Source organism: Pinus tabuliformis, chromosome 1_2 (genome assembly GCF_031772625.1).
Source record: "Pinus tabuliformis cultivar Carrire ecotype Pingquan chromosome 1_2, CPIR1, whole genome shotgun sequence".
NCBI lineage: Eukaryota > Viridiplantae > Streptophyta > Pinopsida > Pinales > Pinaceae > Pinus > Pinus tabuliformis.
In genome coordinates this window covers 27,131,228-27,157,342 of record NC_142298.1, presented here as the reverse complement: position 1 = coordinate 27,157,342, position 26,115 = coordinate 27,131,228, and the positions used below count along the sequence as shown (strand labels likewise).

The window sequence follows — 26,115 nt, the reverse complement described above, 5'->3', positions numbered from 1 at the left end:
TTAACCGCAAAAGGCGATGTTATAATTAGCACCAGAAGTGCAAGTAAAGGTGCTAGTATTATCGTCTTTGGCATGGCTATAGGCCTGTGGACACAGCCCCTTGAAGAACTTGGAATAGTTGGTGGGAGGGCAGTTGCGGGCGTAGTCTCCCGTGCAGCACTATTGGGCAGGGCAAGAGCTAATCAGCCTGCTATCGGGTCTTTCATGCACCCGATAAAGGCCTCACCATACATACACGCCCATGCCATCCATGGTTTCTCCGGGACCTCGACTGCAACTTCCGGGAACGAGTGAACAACCACCTCCGAGCGGGCATGCTGACGCATTTTCAAACCAACGCTCACTAGTTTTCAAACGATCCCTTGCACCAAACATTCATTTGCTCCTTGCACCAAACATTCATTTGCTCCATTCGCCCTCAAGGAACAAGTCCTCTGCAACACTCTCAAGCATTCGTTTCTCCTGCACACAATGCTGATGAGATTAGAGCCCACATCGACGGGCTATTCTTTGTTATATAAGACACTCCTCCTCCTGCACACAATGCTGATGAGATTAGAGCCCACATCGACGGGCTATTCTTTGTTATATAAGACACTCCTCTCCCTGGCCTGCTCTATTCTCATCTTCATTTACATATTCTAAATCACTAGAAATCTTTGTATCCATTCCACTGTGAATGAATTCCATTATTGTGTGTTTGAATGATAAAATGTCTCATCACCACCACCACAAACATTATGAGCACGGGCACCACCATAGCAGACACCATTAGAATGAAGAGAAAATCAGAAGGCCGGGAATTGTTTACTATGGTGAACCGGCAGCCCAGGGAGCAAATCTGTACGCTGTAGACTACGAAAGGGCTATGAAGGAGCAGAAGCATCATAAACAGATGGAGCATGTAGCGGAAGTGGGAGCAGTCGCTGCAGGAGCGTTTGCAATGGTGAGATATCTTTTCGAATCCTTAATCTCAATTTTCAACCCATATACAGACCTGAATTTATTTTAATATACCATAGCTAATTCTGACAGAGATCTATTAAAAACAAAGCAATACATATAGGGGATATCAAAGAGATCATGATGGTTGATAATGCCAATAAATTCGATCGATGGGATTTAAAGTTTAAACTTGTGATTTTTTTGGTAAACCACTGTTAAATTTAACTTGATTATTGATTTCTGCCATATTTCGTAATAGGATGAACTGAAATATTTCAGTAATTTAGGTTTTGTTTTTTCTGGACATTTGTTAGATTGGAACTATTTGCTACATATTTTTGTATGTATACTAAACTTTATAAATATAAACTAGGATGTTTTTTCTCTCCTAAAAAATTATAAGGGAAAGATTAGCTTAAAAAAATATTTCCATAATTTACACTTAAGGGAAGGATTAGCTTAAATTATCAATAGGATAATGATAACCGTTATAAAATGAATGTGAATATTGATATAATATTTTGTGTATGCAATACGAGATGCACGAAGCAAAAATGATCCAGGCACGCTCATAGGCACAAGATTGAGGCAGAGATTGCAGCAGCTGCTGCAATCTGCAACCGGGTACACCTTGTACGAGCATCACCATACGAAGGAAGGTCATGGCCAAAAACAACACCACCATCATCACCACCACTAGCTGCCCACAACAAAGCATTTAAAATAATTTCCTTCTTTAGCAAAGAAGTTAGTCATTATTTGATCACTGGTTTCAGCGTCTTTTGTTGTTTGAACTTTATATTCAGTGTGGCGTTATGGGGTTCAGATGAAAATTGAAATTGAAATCAACTGATTCATCTGTCCTCTTCCGTATTTTCATATCAGTGTGCTTTCCTGTATGTGCCTTTCAAATCCATGAGATCGAATCCGTTTGAATCGATTTTGTTTTGTGAAGCCAGTAAAAATTTTATTGTGAATAATCCATCACAATGTGAAACAGTTATCATATTATTGTGAATATGAAGTTTCTGATTCTTCAACACTGTTCCAATATTTTATTTAAGGTAGAACTTGTAGAATTTCAAAAAAAATTGGAGACTAATCAGAGTCGGGTTAAACAATTTACTTTATTTTTATTAATCAAATTACGAAATATTTCCAAATTTTACAATCCAGTTAAATTCAACTCCACCATGAAGACTTTAACATGAACACAATTCACTCTGAGAAAAGCCATTGACAATGTTTGCATTACATGAACCCAAAATCCTTTTAAGTTGTGAAAGGCCACCATGTTTGCATTGCATGAACCCAAAAGCCCTTTAAATTTTGAAATGTTGATATCATGAAGGCAATGTCTTCAATCGTAACTCTGTAAAATTTATCCCTAACAATTTTTGCTATATAAGCATCGAATTGATGATACTCACGCTTTATAAAATGGATTGAATCTTGATCAGTCGAGGACAGATTTTGGGGTTTCAAAAAGGCATGTCAGACGAGAGAAGAAGAATTTGATACCAGGACGAAGGGATATTAGGGTTTGGAGAAATGGTCTTGTTATGGGAATCCAATTGAATAAATAGGACCTATTTTGGTAGTATAAATTAAGATAGAATCTCTTGAAGAGGTTAGTCATTATTTGATCCCTATACTCTAAGGCTAAATTCCTTGTACCAATGAAGATGTTTCTTATTTAACTTGGCTTGTAACATTCCTTAAACCTCCGCAAGCTGGGGAACCCAATAAGCAAGGATGTGTTGCTATCTGTGCTTTCTCTTTAAACAATCCCTGTTGTGTTCTCATCCATTCTTTCAAAGTTTTGATGTTAGAGATTATGGGTTGGTACGAATCCACAACCTATTTCTGCAAATTTATCTTTTCTTGGTTTTCATTCCAGAAACTAGTTTTTTGAGATATACTACCTATGGGGTGAGCCTGTTGTTTCCAGTTTTGAGAAATTTCATCTTTCACACCAGATTTTTAATTTAGCATAATTTAGTATGAAAAGTCCAATTTTGTGGCCATATCAAGGGTTGTAAATTGGACCCTGATTGTTGTTACAATTTCTGAGCTTCATACTATGCACTATGCAACTTAATGTTAAAACAAAACTAGCAGCTAATTAACATCTCTTAATCTTGCAGATTCATATAACATGTTACTTTATTACATTATGCCTAAAGTTATTTTATTATTTAATACTGCCATGTAATAAAAACATGACACATACAACGTGAGTCGTCCTAACAGTTAAGAACATGTAATTCTCTCCACAAAGGTCATATGTTCAATTCCAAACAGGGGTAAAATATGTACATGTCAAGTCGCTGTTTGTGTGGCAGTGGCAAGATATAAGAATTCCCATTCTTGCTTACAGGGTAGCGAATGGACAAATTATATTTATCAGGCAAACCCCAATGCCCAAAAATTTTCTAGAAAAAAATAAAAACATGATATGATCATTAAAATAACATTCAAGAATCCCATGAAGCCCATGAAGACACAAAATAACACCCCAGAACTACAACACTCACAGATAAGTAGAGCTCTTCATCAAATATCCAAGATTATTACCATGCACATTCCAAACCCATGTAAATACACAAAAACAAATTCTCTATGCCTTTTTCAAACAGTAAATCAAACTTTCTTATTAAAAGATTTTTATATTCTAATTCCCTCAATACTATGCATCGAAATAATATTACTTAGTCAATATATATTTTTTATTTTTCTTTATAAGTAATATTATGATTAATTCCTAAAAGGCATTTTACCAAAAAAAAAAGTATTCGCTTTTATCTCCTCGGCTTATGTCATGCTTGTATCCCTCTTATTTGTCTTCTTGTGATGTTCTTCACTGAGGTTGATGGGAGGAATGCCCAGTTCCAGCTTATATTTGTACTAGCTTTTTACCTTTAATGAAATGACACGTCACTTGGCCAAGGAACATGAGCCTACATAATTCATTTTAGCAATACTAATTTTTCTAATTTATGAATTCAATTTCTCTCAATCTAAGAGGAGTTATAAAGCTAGTAATAGCTCATTCGAAAGGGGAAAGTGTCTTCTACAAGATGGTGTTATTTTCATCCTTAACTAATATTAGTATTCTATCAGTAAGATTATATATGAACTGTAATCATTATTTTATCTGTGGCAGACTTTAGGATTTTATCATTATGTTTTCGACAATGTTTAGGGCTTCCATATTTTTAATCTTTTTGGCAATATCCAAAGATGAGTGTTTCTTCACTTGTTTTCTTTATTTATTAGGATTAGGGCATCTTCAAAGGCATCATGGCCATCTAGGGCTTCATTAATATATGGGTACATTGCATCATTCTAGGGCAAAGCATGTACCTAAGAAAATTCACTTCCTACTATGTCAACATTTGTCATTATTATGCATCAATGTTCCTAGGAGGGTTTCATGGTATGAGCTTCTTCATCTCACATTACATCATGCATCAACTATTTCCGGCTTGTCATAATATAGATATGGATATAGCTAGGGTTTGCATCAGAAATGACTTATACTTCTTAAATGTTGTGAAAACCAACAAACCAGATGTAAATAACCCTATTTTGTTACTTTCAATTATTCCCATGGCATCCATCCAGGTGGAATTCAAGATGGTATTAAAGAGGCAGCATCCGAAACTTGAAATTAAAATGAAATTCAAACGGAGCTCCAATAATCTTTGTTGAACCACTGGTAGGTTAAGAATAATTAGTTCACCTCAAATATAATGTATATAACTGAACACATGAAGCATGTTATAACATGAGTAGACATTTAAGGTGAATGATATTACAAAATGGAGAAAAAAAAAAGTACATTAACGGGTTCTTTAGTGAAAGAACCATGGTATGAGAGTCCCAAGAAAAATGACAACCATAGTGTATACACATAGTCGAGACCTATACTGATGCTGATGCATGTTTGCCAATGGAATGAATGGTGATGCTAAATCATCTCTAGCACCTACATCTACACTTGAGATTGCTCCAACCATTAGATCAGCAGACATTTTATGGATCTCCGCAAGGTGCTTTATCGTAAAAGAATTAAATCGAGCACTCCATATTTTTGCCTCTCTGTAGAGGGGCTTCAAATTGTTTGCACAAACATTGTAGATGCCTTCCATGTGATTACAGATTAAATATGAGTTTGTCAATACTGTTATGTAATTGACCCCATTGTGTTTTGCCTCTTTTAATCCTGCAACAAGTGTAATGTAGTATGCTTCGTTATTGGTTGTCTTTCCCTGCACTTCCCATATTCTATAAACCACATGATTTTTTTCCCCATTGTGAAGAACAAGTTTTAAAGTTGCTCGACTCGGATTTGGGCAACATGATACTTCAATACACAGTGTCCACTTTTCCACTATTCCGTGAGCTTAGAAGCATGCATAGTGACAACAACAAAATAGATTCATGTTAGAATATGAAATATGATAAAATATCCTGATTGAAATTGATTATTTTTATTCTACCTCAAGTTTGAATGCACATCCTTGAAAAATAACACAAAATCAAATATCAATGATAAGACTTTGGGCATAAAGAAATCATATTTATTTTTCTATTAGCATAAAGAGTTAATAATGCACACTCATGTTAATAATGCATGCATGGTCATGAAAATGAGTATGTAGCACGACAAGAAGAAATGAACCATTTAAGACAAACCTTGCCATGCTATCTGGGATTCTAAGGATTTCAAATTATCATCTTTTAGTAAGATTGACTAAAGAAATCTTGGAAAATGGTTTTTCCTATTACATTTTCAAAAACATTGCTATATCCAGCGATTCTGATTGCAGTTGATTGTTAGTGTTTTCTAGAGCTACTGCTCACATCTTGAAAGAGGGATTGCATTGGGTGGAGGGTTCCAAATAGAGAGAACACTCCTATGCTTATCCAGATCTCCATCAACAAGAGGCAATATCCAGGGAAGTCAAATCATGTAGGCAAGAAAAGTCCAAGAAGGAGAGATTGGACACCACTTATATCTATGATGGATGTTGAACTTAATTATCAGAGCTCTCCAATTGTTTAAAGTCCAATGAAACAAAACAATTTTTTTCTGATTCTACTTCCATTGTTTTGATAGTCATTCAACCTCCATTGCCTTTGTACATAAGATGAGAGGGCCCAGTTTAGATTGTATTATAACATGAGAAGGCCCTGACACCAGATAATTAGCATTTAGATGAATTCAGACAATGTATAACATGACATGATTGTTCAGTGAACAAAGAAGAGGAAGAGCAAACTGCTCTTTAGAACAGGCAAAAAAGAGCAGCCTAGACTGTTCTACCATACTATGTACTAGACTAGACTATGAATGTCTAGACATCTTGGATGAGTTTATGATATATGTGACTGTTGTTGCATATATCTCTAGGTTGTTAGTTTTTATCAACCATGGTTTTCTTTTAAAAAAATATAGAAAATATTACTATGGGTATGAAAAAAATTCTTACATGCTTTTATGAAGTTTGAAGCTTATGATTCTATGAAATTAATGTTAGATATTCTCATGCTAGAACAGTAGACTAACCCTTCTCAGTACAAGGCCCAATTATTGATTATCCTAACAGATTATTTCTTCTTCCCATGGTGCAGTTAGGCTGTCAATTAGCACTATTGGGCTAGTTTGTATTTCATGCCAATCCCATAACAACTTTTAGATTATCTGTATAAACAACATATCACTTATCTGAGCATTCCCACCTTTGGAATGGTGGATGTCACTAATGATGAAGAGTAGTTTAGTACATTGTAAATACGTAAATGAGCTAGCACAGTAGGTTAAGACGTGGTTGGTGAAAGCCATTAGGCATCTGCATCAGCCAACCTTTCATAAGAGCAGAGTGGAGAGGAGCAAAATTAGGCATTCCACTTTTCACTAATCTAATATGGTTATTGGAGTCTGCAATAACTAAGCTTTCATAAGATTGGAGTGAAGAGGAGAAGATCTAGGCATTCCACTTTTCAATAAAAATAGAGTGGAGAGAAGAAGAGTTAGGCATTAGAAATACTCAATCATATTTTTGTCTATACATAGTTTAAGGTTTAAGTTCTTAATGTTGCTGCACAACAAACACTCTCCCAAATGTGTGCCTCCCCATATGTCTCTAAAAAACACAAAAATTAACCATATAACCTACAATCCAATGGCCCTTCTTGTGGAACTTATCACTGGCAATAATTGATGGATATGCATTGCTTCTAAAGCCTAGTCTATGAAATTCTCTTGTTGTCAGTCTTTTTGTTGTAGCTGATGGGGTAAGGAGAAATTTACTGAACCAGGCAGTGGATCCATTATGCCTGCATGATTTACTAATTCTCTTATTAAAAACTCATCTGAAAATTCACTATTGCAGGTTACTGCAACATTGACTTTTGCTATTGCCTGTGCATAAGTGGGTACTACTATTCTCATTGGAAATGATTTAAGAGAATGTGCCTAGAAACACTGTGCAAAATATGAAACTGCTACAGCTATGGAATGCTTGATTTGGTTCATGGTTTCATTATCATTTTTTTTTTACATTTTGGATGTCGGAAAAGAGGTAATATTTGGTGTGCCTTGTTGAAGAAGTCCATTCACACTTAACACGACAAGTGTATGCAGCTTGATTTTTCCATGAGAATAAAGCTTTCTGCATCAAGCCAATTACCTTTTCGGGGTAATAATGTCCACTGGAAGTTTTGATATGGAAGACATATTATAGCTAAGCTAAAGGTTACGTAGATTGTCTAGAATCCATTTCTATATTAGCATGTTTTTTTTAGGGATCTTGGACATATGTCGATATGCAATATTAAGGGCAACCCCTTCAGGAACAACAAAAACATCCATATCATTGATTTAGATGCACCATACTTCTACCCAATCATATTTTTGTCTATACATAGTTTAGGTTTAAGTTCTTAATGTTGCTGCAACAACAAACACTCTCCCAAATGTGTGCCCCCACAAATTTCTGTAAACAACTCAAAAATTAACCATATAACCTACAAGATTCTTGTGGAGCTTATCACTGGCAATAATTGATGGATATGCATTGCTTGTAAAGCCCAGTCTACGAAATTCTCTTGTTGTCAGTCTTTTGTTGTAGCTGACTGGGTAAGGAGAAATTTACTAAACCAAGCAGTGGATCCATTATGTTTGCAGGATTTACTAATTCTCTCATAAAAAACTCACCTAAAAATTCACTATTGCAGGTTACTGCAACATTGACTTTTGCTGCTGCGTATGCATAAGCGAGTACTACTATTCTCATTGGAAATGATTTAAGAGAATGTGCCCAGAACTCGTCCATGCAAATTCGTGGAGACTATGAGGATATGTGGACTTATACGAATCTTACAAGAACAAGTCAAGAGTGAGAAAATTAGTGGGCAATAAAATTGCAGTTTTTGCAAAGTTATGAGTTCCTGACTTTGAACTCAACTACTATCTAAGAAGCAGAACGTAGTGAAAGAGAGGATTTTCAAAAGAGATATAACAATGTAGAACAAGCATAGAAGGACCAAAACTTACTTGATAAGACATTGGAACATGCAACATTTCACAGGCATTTGTTTTCAAGCCTACAAGTTGTACGCCAGTTTGCAAAAGCAACTCTGGGATTATTTCTGCAAACAAAGCCCTTCATTATTTCTAATTATGGTTAAATACCTACCAGCCATTTCTATCACATTGGTTAGGCAGAGATTAATGATGCATTTAATACTTTGCTTGTTTCGATCTGTTTTGGAATTATCCCTATTATACCTAGAATGGGGAAATAGGCAGGTAATTGGGATGTTTGAAATGGGGTGGGTTTTGAAGTGCCACTTTCAAAATTTTAGAAATGGGAAATTGCATGTGTTATCATGTTCTCCAAAAGAGAAACAAGTTGATTTACCTGGAAAATAAATAAATTGCTTTAGTGTCCAAGAAGATGTTAGAACCCCCAACCAAACTAACATAAATAGAACTTATGCAAGGATTTATAATAATATTCTTTGCGTACCTACTCTTGAACAAAATTTTCCCTAACTATCATGCCCTAAGTGTGTTCCTTCCCTTGAATAATTTGTTGAAAAGGTTTACAATAAGGATAACTTAGAAAATATTTGTTGAATGTAACGTGTTGATAGCCATCTGTTGTGATTGATGAGAAGGGGCAATGAAATGAAATCAATATGATCTTAATTGTCAATGAAGAAAGGTCATTTGGATTGGATTATTATATAATTTGACATCTATCTTGGTAGTTTATGGGTGGAAAAATTGGAGGAATTGGCTTCCAAGACCCATTTTAGTGGCATGTCCTGATTTGGAGAAAGGTGAAAGTGGATATGCTATTGGAGTGGTCTTGATGGCAAGGAGTAAGTCAGTATGCTATCATTCTAATATGTATCATAGGGGTTGGGGGGGTGGTGGGTTGGTTGTCCTGAACTACCTTACATATGATAAGGAACTCTATGCCTTGGTTCAAGTTGTTAAGGAGTTGAAGCACTATCTGATGAGCAAGGAAACCATTATCCACATTGATCACTAACCATTGCACAACAAGTCCATGGAAATTCGTGAAGACTCTGAGGAAATTGCGAGATAGATAGAGGTCCACTGGATTCAAAACTATTCAAGCCATTCCTGCTGAAGTGGCCTGGAATTTTTATTTTATTTGCAGTTTTGTCCACAAGTCCAAGCTGTTGCATTTTTCCTTTTTCTTTTGCCCTTTGATTCCCTTTGCTTTTATTTACGACTTTATTCCCATTTGCCCATGGCCAGTGGATTTCTCATTGTTTTTTATTCATTGATTGTGAAAAAATTCTGCTATGATGGTGTTGAAAATCGCCACCTCATAACATACATTAAGATTGCTTCAACACCTAAACATACACTAGGTCTCCCAAGGACAAGAAAAATGGTGCCATATTCATATCTAAACCTGGAGAATGAGAACTAGGAAATTCTTTCCCCCCATACCATTTGTTCCAAGCCATCCTCTGTTTTAGAATCTACATTAGTTAACAATATGTCCTTATCATAAACAGATTCTACCCTCAAATATGAAACCCCTCTCATATACCATACGAGCCAGCAAAACTCTAGTTCGTTTCTCTATCACGGGCAGTCCTTTGCAGTCGGTCTATAGACCCATTTATCTTCTAATTTGCAGCTGTTTTTAGTGGAGAGATGAAGATTTATGTGGAAAAAAAGGAAATACAACTACTAAATAAAAAAGTACTAATCTGTATCAGTTCTCAGGAACTCAAGTGATGTACCATTTGATCCCTGAGGAGCAAGCTCAAAATAGGTGAATTTAAAAAGTATATGAGAAGGAACAAAAAATTCAAAAACCTTTCAAAATATGGGAAATTTAAAGGCTAAATACTGAACTTATGCCGGAGACGCTGATCAGATGGTCTAATTGAGAAGCAACAACTTGAAGAACCCATGCTGAAATTGTAGTTTCTAATCTTTTGAATTAATTGCTACTTTATGCTATTAAGTAGCAATAACATCCAAGCCCCCAGTACAAGGGAAAATTAAGCCATTAGCATTGGAAAAGACTAGAATATTCAGGGATACATTATAATTTTTTATTATGAGACAACACTGGGAGGAAGCCTCTAGCATGACAGAAATATTATAAACAAAGGACCACATTTCATAATTACTCCATACTACTGCCAATTTGTTTGCAGTATGATGAATAAAGTTGTTTGATTATATTATGTTGCTTGAGCCCACATCCTGACTCACATAGGAACTGAGATTCTATCTTAATTTGTATTACCAAAATAGGTCCTATTTATTCAAATGGATTCCCATAACAAGACCATTTCTCCGAATACTAATATCCCTTCGACCTGGTATCAAATTCTTCTTCTCTCGTCCGACATGCCTTTTTCAAACCCCAAAAGCTGTGCTCGACTGATCAAGATTCAATCCATTTTATAAAGCGTGAGTATCATCGATTCGATGTTTATATAGCAAAAACTATTAGGGATAAATTTTACAGAGTTACGATTAAAGACATTGCCTTCATGATATCAACATTTCAAAATTTAAGGGGCTTTTGGGTTCATGCAATGCAAACATTTTCCATGGTGGCCTTTCACAATTTAAAAGGCTGTTGGGTTCATGCAATGCAAACATTTTCCATGGTGGCCTTTCACAATTTAAAAGGCTTTTGGGTTCATGCAATGCAAACATTGTCAATGACTTTTCTGAAAGTGAATTGTGTTCATGTTAAAGTCTTCATGGTGGAGTTGAATTTAACAGGATTGTAAAATTTGGAAATATTTAGTAATTTGATTAATAAAAATCAAGTAAATTGTTTAACCTGACTCTGATCAGTCTCCATTTTTTTTTGAAATTCTACAAGTTCTACCTTAAATAAAATATTGGAACAGTGTTGAAGAATCAGAAACTCCATATTCACAATAATATGATAACTGTTTCACAATGTGATGGATTATTCACAATAAAATCTTTACTCGCTTCACAAAACAAACCGATTCAAACAGATTCAATCTCATGGATCTGAAAGGCACATACATGATAACACATTGATATGAAAATATGGAAGAAGACAGATGAATCAGTTGACTTCAATTTCAATTTTCATCTGAACCCCATAACGCCACACTGAATATAAAGTTCAAAAAACAAAAGAAGCTGAAACCAGTGATCAAATAATGACCAACTTCTTTAGCTAAAGAAGGAAATTAAATTAAATGCTTTGTTGTGGGCAGTTAGTGGTGGTGATGATGGTGGTGTTGTTTTTTGCCATGACCTTCCTTCGTCTGGTGATGCTCGTACAAGGCGTACCCGGTCGCTCCAATTGCAGCAGCTGCTGCAATCTCTGCCTCAATCTTGTGCCTATGAGCATGCTCTAGATCCTTGTTTGCTTCGTGCATCTCATATTACATACACAAAATATTATATCAATATTCACATTCATTTTATAACGGTTATCATTATCTTATTGATAATTTAAGCTAATCCTTCCCTTAGTTGCAAATTATGGAAATATTTCAGTTCATCCTATTACGAAATATTGCAGAAATCAATAATCAAGTTAAATTTAACAGTGGTTTACCAAAAAAATCACAAGTTTAAACTTTAAATCCCATCGATCGAATTTATTGGCATTATCAACCATCATGATCTCTGTGATATCCCCTATATGTATTGCTTTATTTTTAATAGATCTCTGTCAGAATTACCTATGGTATATTAGAATAAATTCAGGTTTGTATATGGGTTGAAAATTGAGATTAAGGACTCAAAAAGATATCTCACCATTGCAAACGCTCCTGCAGCGGCTGCTCCCACTTCCGCTACATGCTCCATTTGTTTATGATGTTTCTGCTCCTTCATAGCCCTCTCGTAGTATACAATGTACAGATCTGCTCCTTGGGCTGCCGGTTCACCATAGTAAACAATTCTCGGCCTTCTGATTTCCTCTTCGTTCTAATGGTGTCTGCTATGGTGGTTCCTGTGCTCATTATGTTTGCGGTGGTGATGATGAGACATTTTCTCGTTCAAACACATAGTAATGGAATTCAATCATAGTGGAATGGATACAAAAATTTCTAGTGATTTAGAATATGTAAATGAAGATGAGATTAGAGCAGGCCAGGGAGAGGAGTGTCTTATATAACAAATAATAGCCCGTCGATGTGGGCTCTAATCTCATCAGCACCGCGAGTAGGAGAAGGGAATGCTGGAGACGGTTGCAGAGGACATGTTCTGGAAGGGTGAATGGAGCAAATGAATGTTTGGTGCGAGGGATCGTTTGAAAATTAGCGAGCGTTGGTTTGAAAATGTGCCAGCACAGTGGGTGCCAGCTCAGAGGTGGTCGATGGATGGGAGTATTCAGAGCAGCACAAGCACTATTGCATCCATCGACCACTTTCAATTCTCTAGGGCAGCTGGCAGTTATTTTGCTGCTGCAATCAACGGTTGGGCAGCTAGAGTCTGAGGGAGTTATGGAGAGAAGCAGATTAAATCCATCAACGAGATGATGGGGATTTTTCTGTTAAAATCCCAAAAACAAAATAAACTGAACACAGAGACAATGCTCTATTTCTCTCCAGGATCTTAGCACAGGGAAGCTTTAATTTATTTCTAAGAATAGAGTATTGCACACCCATAAAGAGATTTGTATTCATTAAAGTAAAATTCCTGATACAAAATTCATCCTCTTTCACTCAGAGGGATTCACCAAAAGAAATATTTCAACAACAAAATATTACTCTGTCTCCTCCTGAGATTTTACACTGCTGTGTGTGAAAATCTCATTTTCATTTGCTGCTGTAAAAACAGACTTTTACATATACTGCTGTAATAAAAAATCACATTATGCACTTTGCATATTACAAAAAAAAACTTCCAACACTCAAAACATTACTTGCCCTGTTCTAGTTTCACTTCAACTTCATCTTTTCACTGTTGTACGTTCTTACCATTACATTTCATATACCATACATGGTCAACGAATTAACAAAAAAAAATTCACACAAGTTGACATTGCGTATATTTTTAACAAAATGACCATACCTCTCTTTTAATTTGCCATACCTTCGTGCATAAAAAAACATTAAAATTGAAAGTCTTTTACCTATATTCTACCAACCGGAGTAAATACCATTGATTACTTTACTGAAGTAAATGGCGGAAAAATTCACTTATACATGCCGTTACACTATCGCAGGTGGAAACCAGACTTGAAAGTATATGCACGGGAGATTTGGGATTCTATCGGGTCCGGCACATCGCATAGCGCGCATATATGAAAGTGTTGAGCACCCTTGGTTTCCCCGATAGCAAAATGCCGATTTGCGACCCGCCGATGCGATGGATATTAACTTAAGCTTGGAAAACATTGAAAACACGGGAAAATGGTTCCTGGCTGAACTGAAAGAATATACAGCAGAGCATTATATAACCATCGGGTCTGGTTATCGCATCGGCAATATGTATGTGGAAAAGGCCCGACCCTTTGAAAGCCGTAATAGTGATATGCCGATGCGATGTGATCGCAATCACATATCACAAGATATAAAGGTCCCGATCTCTTTGTAAGTCCTCCATTGCGACTCGCCAATCCGATCATCGGCGATCGCTAATCGACGGTATCCCTAGTCGTTGCCACTATGCTGCCGTCGTTGTCCTGCACTGCAGTTGGAATAAATATTCTAACACTCTCATTTAATTTCAACTGCTGGGCATTCAGTCATACCCAAACACTTCCTCAAAAACTCAAAGCTTTTTTGATCCAATGGCTTTGTCAAAATGTCTGCAACCTGTTCCTGAGTCCTGCAATGTTGTAAAGTGATTTCTCCATTGCTTACCAATTCTCTTATGTAGTGAAACCTTGTGTCAATGTGTTTCGTTCTCTTATGAAACACTGAATTCTTTGATAATGCAATAGCTGAGCTATTGTCACAAAAAATCATCATTGCTTTTGCCTGCTCATGGCCTAAGCTCCTTAACATCGTTCTCATCCAAACTGCTTGACATGCTACTACTGTAGCTGCCACATATTCAGCCTCAACTGTAGACAACGCCACAATAGGCTATTTCTTAGAAGCCCATGAAATGGCTCCTGAACCCATGTGAAAAACATAACCGGATGTGCTTTTCCGATCATCTACACTTCCAGCCTAATCACTATTAGTGTATCCAATTAAATCTAAACATTCTGAGACAGTATATAAAATTCCAAACATTTTAGTACCTTTGACATACCTCAAAATTCTTTTTGCTGCTTGCCAATGTGCTTCTTTTGGCCTCTCCATGAATCTGGAAATTAAACTAACAGCAAACATTATATCTGGCCTAGTTGCAGTTAAATACATAAGGCTGCCAACTATACTCTTGTACAAACTAGGGTCAAAATCCTTGCTACTGTCCTCTTTGCTGAGTTTTACTTCCATCACTGTGGGAGTGATTGCTGCCCTGCACTCTTGCATGTTAAATCTGCCCAACACTTCATTTACATATTTTTCCTATGAGATAAAAATTCCATTTTCATTTTGATATACTTCTATTCCTAAGAAGTATCTTAGCAAACCCATGTCAGTCATTTCAAATTCTTCTTTCATGACTGATTTAAAAATTTCAATAAGATAAACATCATTGCTTGTGAAAATAACATCATCAACATACAACACAACAATCATAATTTTACCATCCTTTTCTTTGATGTAGAGGGTGGGTTCTCCCACACACTTCTCAAATTCTTTTTCTAGTCGATAGGAATCTATCCTACTGTACCATGCTCTTGGCGCTTGCTTCAGCCCATAAAGAGATTTCTTCAATCTGCACACTTTGTGCTCTTGCCCTTTCTTCTCATAGCCTAGAGGTTGTTCAACATAAACCTCTTCCATTAACACTCCATTTAGGAATGTCGACTTCACATCTATTTGGTAAAATTTCCACTTGTTTTGAGCTGTTATGGACAGCACTGCTCTCACGGTTTCCATTCTTGCAACCGGTGCGAAAGTCTCCTCATAGTCTCTCCCATACTACTGCTTGTATCCCTTGACAACCAGTCTTGCCTTGCGCTTTTCTATCTTGCCTTCAACATTACTTTTGGTCTTGTAGACCCATTTGACTCCAATGACTTCTTTACCTTTTGGTAGTTCAACCAAATCCCATGTCTTGTTTCTCTCTATGGCATTGATCTCCTCATCCATAGCTTCTATCCATTTCTTATCTTTAATTGCATCTTCGAAATGAATAGGGTCATCAACATGAAAATACAAAGCAAACAATGAATTCATATCTTCATCATAAATGTCTCTTAAATTTCTAAATTTCTTACCCCTTTCATTTGGTGTGCAAGTGCTTGAAGATGCACTTGAATTTCCTCCTTGTGGTGTGCTTGGAGAACAACTCTCATTTCTCCTCAAGGGTGTCTCTTGTCGTCCTTGTATTGGCGCTACTGTTTGGGGATGTATTTCAGCCATCTCCTCATCATCTTCATCATGAGACAAACAGTTTTTAACATTCATTGTTTTCTCTATGCTTCCATCCCAAGCTTCCTCCTCGATGAATTGAACATCTTTGCTCACAAAAAACTTCTTGGTAGATGGGATATACAGCCTGTAAGCTTTGAACTCCTCACTGTATCCAATGAAAATACATTTCTCCCCTTTTCTGTCCAACTTCTTCCTTCGCTGATCTGGAATGTGTGCATAAGCCACACATCCAAAAAATTTCATGTGGGTGACTCCTTGCTTTCTCCCACTCCATGCTTCTTCCAGCACTTTGTTCATGACTGCTTCTGTTGGACACCTATTCAAAATATATACTGCACAGTGTACAGCTTCAGCCTAATAATCATTTGGAAAATGCTTTGCCTTTAACATGCTCCTCGCCATATCCATGATTGTTTTATTCTTCCTTTCGGCAACTCCATTTCGCTGCGGGGTGTACCTGGCTGTAAATTGCTTATGAATTCCATTTTCTCTACAAAAATCTAGGAATTCCTTGGAGATATACTCACCTCCTCTATCATTTATCAAAACTTTGATATGCAACCCGCTTTGGTTTTCTACAAATGCTTCGAAATTTCAGAATTTTTCAAACACTTCACCTTTGTTCTTCAAGAAATAAACCCAAGTATTTCTTGTAAAATCATCAATAAATGTTAGAAAATATTGGTTGCCTGCTAAAGATGGGGTTTGCATTGGTCCACATAAATCTGAGTGGACAATCTCTAAGGGTGCCTTTGCCCTTATGTTTTTCTCTGATGGAAAACTTTATCTGTGTTGTTTCCCTAAGATACAACCTTCACAAAGGCTGTCCGGTTTCTCTGTCAATGGTAATCCCCTTACCATTCCTTTTCTACTCAACAAGTTAAGACCTGCAAAGTTGAGATGTCCAAATCTCAAATGCCACAACCAATTTTCATCTTTTGGTATGCTTTGGAAAGCCTCTTGGATAACTGCTGCAATTACTTTTTTGTTTTTCAAATCTGCCCTTATTTTGAGAGGGAACATTCTATTCCTTGTCATCTTCACTTCAGCAATACATCATTTGCTGGGTGCTCTATCCATGATGGTGCATACATCATTCTCAAAGAACACATTGTACCCCTTTTGAACAAGCTATCCAATACTTAAGAGGTTACACCTCATTCCAGGAACATGATAGACATCTGCTATGGTTTTCCTTTCACCTTTTTTTGTAAATATTTTTACCTCTCTTTTTCTCATGACATAAATTTTGCTATCAGTTCCAAGTGTGACTTGTGATTTCACATTTTGATCTAAAGGAGAAAATAGGGCTATGTTTCCTGTCATATGGTTGCTGCAATCGAAATCTAGAAACCATATATCATCACTATTTGTTTCAGCCATATTACAAGCTAACATCACATTATCTTGGATGATTTTTTCTCTAGTGATATTTGCACTAGATCTATTATTCATATCATGTTGCTTCTTCCTACATTCATTTTCATAATGTCCATATTTTTTACAATAATAACATTGGACATTGGATTTTTCATACCTTTGTCCTTGAGCATGATGTTGTCCACTTTGATGGCTGCTGCCTTGGGCTTGGTTCTGATTTGGATTTCTACCTCTTCCTTGAGCAGTTGTTGGATAGTTCCTTCCACCTCTGTTTTAGCTTCTGCCTCTTCCTCTCTTGCTTTATCTGCCTTGACCTCTTCCTCTTCCAAACGACATCTGGGCCTTGAAGGCTTGTTCTAGAGATGAAATTTCATTTCTACTCAATCTCTGCTCATGTGTTATCAATGATGCATGAAGTTCATCAACTAAAAAGTTTGAGAGATCCTTTGTTTCTTCTATGGTGGTGACAATCACATGGAACCTTGAGGGTAGGACTCTCAATATTTTCTCCATAATCCTCCTTTCTTCAAGAGTCTCTCCATGAGTCCTTATCTCTGTGACCAGACCAATTTCATGTCTGAAGAATGAGTCAATATTGTCTGACTCCTTCATGCACAGGTTCTCAAAATCTTTCCTCAGCAGCTGTAGTTTTGTTGTCTTCACTTTCTCCATGCCTTGATAGGTTGTCTTGAGAGTTTGTCATGCTTCTTTGGATGTCTTGACTGCTACTATTCTTGGAAACACACTCTCATGCACTGACTGATACAATACAAGGGATTTTGAATCCTTCTTCCTGTTACTCTTCAATAGATCTTTCCCTACCTGAGTTAACCTATTAAACTCATTTTCATCTGCTGGTTCTTCAAAACCATCTTCAACAAGTTCCCATAAATCTTGTGAGGCAAATAGGGCTCTCATGGTTATTGCCCAATAGTCATAGTTTTTCCCATTAAACTATGGGAGCTGGGTATTAAACATACCCATGCTAGTGCTTGTGCTGGCCATTCCTTGCATTTTCAGCTATGCTTCTAAATCCTTGACTTGGATTCTTTTGCCTCAGACTTCACTATTCTGGAGAAGTTGTTGTAGCAAAAAAAACTCCTTCCTTCAGCTTCTATGAACCCTTCAAAGAGCCTGGATTTGCTCCGATACCATTGAAGGGGATTTTTGTGTTAAAATCCCAAAAACAAAATAAACTGAACACAGAGACAATGCTCTGTTTCTCTCCAAGATCTTAGCACATGGAAGCTTTAATTTATTTCTGAGAACAGAGTATTACACACTCATAAAGAGATTTTTATTCATTAAATTAAAATTCCTTATACAAAATTCATCCTCTTTCACTCAGAGGGATTCACCAAAAGAAATATTTCAACAACAAAATATTACTCTGTCTCCTCCTGAGATTTTACACTACTGTGTGTGAAAATCTCATTTTCATTTGCTGCTATAAAAACAGACTTTTACATATACTGCTGTAATAAAAATTCACATTATGCACTTTGCATATTACAAAAAAAAACTTCCAGCACTCAAAACATTACTTGCCCTGTTCTAGTTTCACTTCAACTTCATCTTTTCACTACTGTGCGTTCTTACCATTACATTTCATATACCATACATGGTCAACGAATCAACAAAAAAAAATGCACACAAGTTTACATTGCGTATATTTTTAACAAAATGACCATACCTCTCTTTTAATTTGCCATACCTCCGTGCATAAAAAAAACATTAAAATTGAAAGTCTTTTACCTATATTCTACCAACCGGAGTAAATACCATTGATTACTTCACTGAAGTAAACGGCGGCAAAATTCACGTATACATGTCGTTACACTATCGCAGGCGGAAACCAGACTTGAAAGTATATGCACGGGAGATTTGGGATTCTATCGGGTCCGACACATCGCATAGCGCGCATATATGAAAGTGTTGAGCACCCTTGGTTTCCCCGATAGCGAAATGCCGATTTGCGACCCGCTGATGCGATATCCACCGATGCGATGGATATTAACTTAAGCTTGGAAAACATTGAAAACACGGGAAAATGGCCGCTGGCGGAACTGAAAAAATATGCAACATAGTATTATATAACCATCGGGTCTGGTTACTGCATCGACAATATGTATGTGGAAAAGGCCCGACCCTTTGAAAGCCCCAATAGTGATATGCCCATGTGATGCGATCACAATCGCATATCACAAGATATAAAGGTCCCGACCTCTTTGTAAGTCCTCCATTGCGACTCGCCGATCCGATCATCAGCGATCGCTGATCGGCGGTGTCCCTAGTCGCTGCCGCTGTGCTGCCGTCGCTGTCCCTGCACTGCCATTGGAATTAATATTCCAACACGAGAGAGATGTCATATGTGCCTCGACCGTTGGCCCCATTCAGAGTATATTCAGCCAGCGTTGCAGGAGACCGTCCAGCAGCTTGACAACTGAACAAGCCGCCGCAGTCACCAGTGTTGCAACTGCCTTTATCAGATGCGTCGAAAGAGCAGCCCGTACGTCCCCAAAATATCCCAGCACTTGTCCCTGTGGGCACGTCCGCACTCCGTGACTGGCCTTGTGTGAGCTCTTGACCCCCACCTACGGCAATTCCCGCGGCCCACACAGTAAACGAAAACTTATTCTGGATCACAAATGTTGCAGCTTCAACTCCTGCGGTTGGGAAAGAAAACACATATTTATTGATGACATATAAGTAAGATATAGACATCGCTCGTTAATGTAATTCTAATAAAATAGAGTAGATTTGAATTGGGGGAGTGCCACCTTGAAGATAAACCAGTAATCCTAAAGCTAGAGTTGTTGCAACTGAAACCGAAATATCTATTGTTCTTCGGACTTCCCCCCATTGCTAAGACCAGGAAGCAAGTTAAACACAATACAATGAACAAACACTACTCAAACACAGCGCAATCAATTGCAAATGAGCTTGCTTAGCTTTTATGCATGGATACCACAGGCCAGTCACATACTATATATATAGACAAGGTAGTAGCGATCCACACACATGAACCGAGGAGTAGCGTATGAAACACGGATGAAGTTCAGATAAGATTATTGTATTTTGTTGGCGCGCAGTGTCGAAAATTTCGGAGCCCTCTTTTGGCCATAAAATTTACATGAATAGGCAGAGATTTGAAAAATAACAGCAGCATTAGTAGGGTTCAAAATTACCCCTTTTTTTAAATCCCAAACATCCCTATAAACTCCCGACTTCTACCAAAATCAATAACTAAGACTTCTACCAAAATCAGTAACTTAGAAAGTATGGCCACGTGATTACCCGGTCCATAATAGGCGTCGCTGCCCATGTGTTATTTTCGCCTTCTTTTTTGGTTTTTCAAAGCTGTTAATTCATAATTTGTTTTCGTCCAAGGATGGAATTTGGTTGTATATTGAATTCCTTTTGGATTTTCAAAGGTGTTATCTGTAATTTGTTTTCGTCGAAGGATATGATTTGGTTGTGTATATTGAATGCAATTTTAGTAAAGACCAACAACTCGAGTTTACTTGTCTTTTTTTGCCAACCCAATGCTTGCATAAAAGACCTATAATCTCACTGTGACAGTTTTTACCTGAAGAAGTATAATCTCACTGTCAAGCAGGAATGCTCAATCACTATATGCAGAGGATTGCTATCATTGGGAACTATGCAATCACTGATAGTGAACTGTACAATCGTTGTTGGCGGGGACTGCGCAATCACTGATTAGGCAATAACTATTGGCAAGACTGCACAATCATTATTGGCATGGACTGTACATTGACTGCTAACAAAGAGTGTGCAGCATGGTCATTATGAAGTTCACTTAGTTTATCTTTGCATGTGCACTTGTGAAGACGTTAAGAACTTCGCATGTGAAAGCAAGTAGATGGACACTTACGTTTTTTTAAGAAGACTTGAACATTTAGATAACATGATCGAGCATGACATTAATGGCTTGAAACGAAAGATGACATGATCTAAAGAGGCTCCAAAAATTTAAAGATAAGGAAAATTTTAAATGAGGTTGTAGAAACTACAACAATTTCATAACCCCACTTAAGTGTATCTTGGTCTTGAGCAATGTTAATTTTATGAATTTGTAATCTTTGAGCATATCTCGGTCTTGAGAAATGAGCAATGTTAATTTTATGACTTTGTAACCCTTGAGCGGGAGAGGGCTGGGCAGTCAAGCTTGGGTGCGTCAGCCAATCCTTTATCACTTTCTACCTCTCCAAATTATAGGTTATGGTTTCCATAAATTTTCGAGTGTAGTATAATGTTTCTCTAAATTAAGTTCATCTAGCCCTCGGAGTTCCCCATCAGATAAAATGTGAACAGAATTGAAAAGAAAGAGATGTAGCTCTCAGGTGTGGCCTGCACCTGGAGACTACACTCATCAAACTTGAGAGATCACTCTCGTCCACTCTATTCCCAATCAATCAAAGATTACATCATTAAATACAATACTAGGAAATAGGAAGTTGCACCCAAACCCCATAATTATAGGAACTAATCCTAAACTGGGGAGAAAGTTACAACAACGTAACTATTTTCTCCATTAATATCAAAATAATATTAATTATTCTCAACTCCCCGCCTTAATGGAGAAAGGGTTCTCCTGGACTCCTAGCATCTTTCTAAACAATTCAAATTTTACTCGTGCAAGAGGCTTTGTGAAAATATCAGCCACATTGTCACAAGTTTTACAATATACAACAGTAATTTCTTTAGACTATATTTTCTCTCTAAAAAAATGGAACTAAGTGTCTATATGTTTGGTGTTTTTGTGAAACACTGGATTGTATGCTAATTTAATGGTGCTCTTGTTGTCGCTTTTGATGGAAGTGGGATTTTTCTGTTCTTTTCCTGCATCTTTAAGAAGCCTTCTCAACCAGATCGCTTCACACGTTCCTGCACACAATGCTTGATACTCAGCTTCACATGATGACAGAGCTACAGTACTCTGTTTCTTGCTGCTCCAAGCTATGACCCCAGAACCTATGTTGAATGCATAACCTGTGATGGACCTGCGATCATCCAGGTTACTTGCCCAGTCTGAGTTTGAAAAACCTGCTAGAGTAACATCAGATACTTCAGTGTATAAAATACCAAAATGAACAGTACCACAAAGATACCTCAACACGCTTTTTGCTGATGTCCAGTGACTTTCACGCGGTTTTGACATGAATTGGCTTAATACACTAACTGAGTATGCCAAGTCGGGTTTGGTTGTTGTAAGATATATAAGGCTGCCAACTAGCTGTCTGTACATTGTGGCATCTACCTCCTTAGTGCCATCGTCACTGCTCAATTTCAAATTTTGCTGCAAAGGTGTTGCTGCTGCTCTACACTGATCCATACCAAACTTTTCCAACAGATTTCTCGCATACTTCCCTTGGGTAAGAAAAGTTTTCCCAGTATCTCTAAATACTTCTAATGCCATACAATAGTGAAGGCTTCCGAGATCCTTCATTTCAAAAACTTGTGCCATAAGCCTTTTGATTCCTTTGATTAAATCATCTGCATTTCCTGTTATAATCATGTCATCCACATACAAAGAAATCAAAATAATCTGCCCCTGATTATTGTACTTGGTATACAATGTTGGGTCATTTAAGCTTCTATGGAAACCATACTCTATAAAGAAACAATCAACCTTTTCGTACCAAGACCTGGGTGCTTGCTTTAAACCATATAAAGCCTTTTTCAATCTGCAAACAAGATGTTCCTACCCCTGCTTTACATATCCTTCTGGCTGTACTAAGTAAATTTCTTCTTTTAAATCTCCATTTAAAAATGCAGATTTAACATCAAGCTGGTGTAATTCCCAATTACGTTTAGTAGCTAAAGAAATAAGCATTCTAATTGTATTTAGCTTTGCTACGGGTGCAAAAGTATCATCAAAATCTATACCTTCCTTCTGTGAATATCCTTTTGCAACCAACCTAGCTTTTAACTTATCTATACTTCCGTTTGCATTCATTTTTGGTTTCAACAGCCACTAGCTTCCTATAGGTGTTTTATTTTTAGGCAGCTCTACTAATTCCCAAGTATTATTTCTAAGAATTGATTCCATCTCCTCATTCATTTCAGCTCTCCATTCCTCAAATTGACTAGCTTCTTTATAATTATAGGGCTCTATAATGTTCAAAACTTTTGACATCAAAGCATAGTTTCTCAACTTCAATGGTAATTGAGTCTTCCTACCTGACCTTCTTGGTAGGGGACTTACCTCAAATTTGTTTCCTTCTGTAATAATTGGGCCTGCTCTTTCACCTTCTTGTTGTTCTTCCTCATTCTCTTCTTTCTGCTCCTGTTCCTGCTCCCTTTCATCCTCGCTGCTTTCCTCCAACAGAAATGGAATGTGCCAATCATCTCCAACATCAGCTTTCCTTTCCTGTACCTGTTCATGAAAGACTACATCTCTACTTGCAAATGTCTTACGAGACTCAGGATTAAACAGTTCGTATGCTTTAAACTCTGTGCCATAACCAACAAAGATGCATTTGACTGCCTTAGGGTCTAGTTTCTTTCTATCAGCTTTGGGTACATGTGAAAATGCCTTTGACCCAAAGACTCTTAAGTGATTTACTACTGGTTTAAATCCATACAAGGCTTCAAAAGGAGTTTTGAAGCCAAGAAACCTAGTAGGACTTCTATTTTTCAAATATACAGCAGTATTTATCGCTTCTACCCAAAACGTATTAGATACACCCTTACCTTGCAGCATGCTCCTTGTGCACTCTACCAGGGTTATGTTTTTACACTCTACAACACCGTTTTGCTGTGGTGTGTGTGGCATTGTATACTGCTGAACAATCCCGTGAGATTTGCACTATTTCATGAATTCCTTTGATTTGTATTCTCCTCCTTGATCAGATCGGAGAATTTTAATACTTTTTCCAAATTGTCTTTCCACTAGGGTTTTGAAATCTATAAAACATTGGAAAGTCTGACTTTTCTTGTTTAAAAAATAAACCCATGTATACCTAGTGCAGTCATCAGAAAACAACAAAAATTAGTATGCTCCCCCTAGCGACCTTTTCTGCATGGGACCACCTACATCAATGTGCACTAGCTCTAAGATTTTTGTTTGCCTCCTCCTATCATGCACAGGGAACTGTTCTCTGTGCATCTTTCCTAAGGCACAACCATCACAGTTTAACTGAATGTTACGAAAGATGGGGAGACCTTAGACCATACCTTTATTTTGTAACAACATGAGATCCTGCAGATTCAGATGACCAAACCTCTGATGCCAGAGTTGTTCAACTGTCGACTCTCCTACAACCATGGCTTGCTTTGATATACTTTTTGCATCCAATCTGTATAGGCTTCCAACTCGCATGCCTGTTGCAACAATTTCATTCCTGCAATCCTTTATCACACAGTGAGTCTTGAAGAATTCGACATGCATATCTTGATCAACCATCATGGATACAGATATCATGTTTTTCTTTATTCCAGGTACATATAAAATATTTGAAAGGTGACTAATTTTTCCATTTGGTAACTTAACTGAAATCACCCCATGACCTTTAATCTGATATCCATTATCATCGCCTAGATATATTTTTGATCCATTTATAATTTCTTCAAGACTGTCGAAAAATTCTTTATTACCTGTCATGTGAGAGGATGCTCCGGAATCGACATACCAGATTTCATCTTCATTTGATGCAGAAAGGGCACAGTCGACTGTGAATAGTCGAAATTCATGACTTAAGTCTTCTTCTTCAACAAAATATCCTCTGTGTTTTGGATTTGCCTGTCTCCTCCTTGCTTCATCAGCGTGCCTCTTATGATAACAATCTCTCTGTATATGACCCTTTTTTCCACAATAAAAACATTTCTTTTCAGAATGATTTGCAAGCATACCTTTATGACAGTGATGTTTATGTGTTGTTCCTCCTTTCTGGACTGATTGCTGCTGTGACTACTTCCCTTTAGATAGTCGTCGTTTTGCCAGCAGCGCAAGATCGTCACTTTGGGGGTTCAGATTCAGATTCTACCGTCGCTCTTCCTCTTGCTACAAGATCGCAGTGAGATCATCAAAAGTGGGTGTTTTCTCCCTTGCCAAGACTCCAGTGATGAAGGTTTGGAAATCATCACGCATCCCATTCATTGTAATTGCAACAAGATCTTCATCAGCCACCGCCACTCCAATGGCCACCAATCCGTCTTTAACATCCTTAATTCGCGCGACAAATGCAGTAGCAGACTCCCTTTCGTCCATCCTCATTGAAAATAGCTTGCTTTTAAGAGCCAAAACTCTATTTGTATTATGGGTCTCATACAGATTCTTGATTTTCTTCCAAATCTCTGCGGACGTTTTACAGTCTCTGATGTGTGCAATGACATTGTCTTTCACAGACATCTTTAACAGGACCTTAGCCTTTTTTTCTCGTTTTTCCCAGTCTTCCTTCTGCGTGCTTGCAGTCAGCTTCTGCTCATCGCCTGTCACTATATTCCAAGCGTTCGCACCTTCGAGCAGGGTCTGGATCTTAAACTTCCAATTCGTGAAAATAGACCCGTTGAGTTTACCAGACTCGTTAAGATAAGATTCCATCGTATTACTCATTGTGAATCTTCTTAACAGCAACAACAAAAAAAAAAACAATACTTGTCAGATCGATCTGTCACCTCTGCCATCGATCTGCAGTGTCTGGCACTCCCGCTCCAATGAGTGAATTCGGCGTTTTCAACACAGCCGAAACAATGATCTGGCCACAATTGATCCGATCCACCTCTCCCGGATTGATCTGCCACTTCGTCCAT

At 37.4% G+C, this 26,115-nt stretch overlaps 1 pseudogene; it reads right to left on the bottom strand.

Moving 5' to 3' along the window:
• On the bottom strand, positions 1 to 26,115 carry LOC149204189 (pathogenesis-related 5 protein Cup a 3-like; annotated as a pseudogene).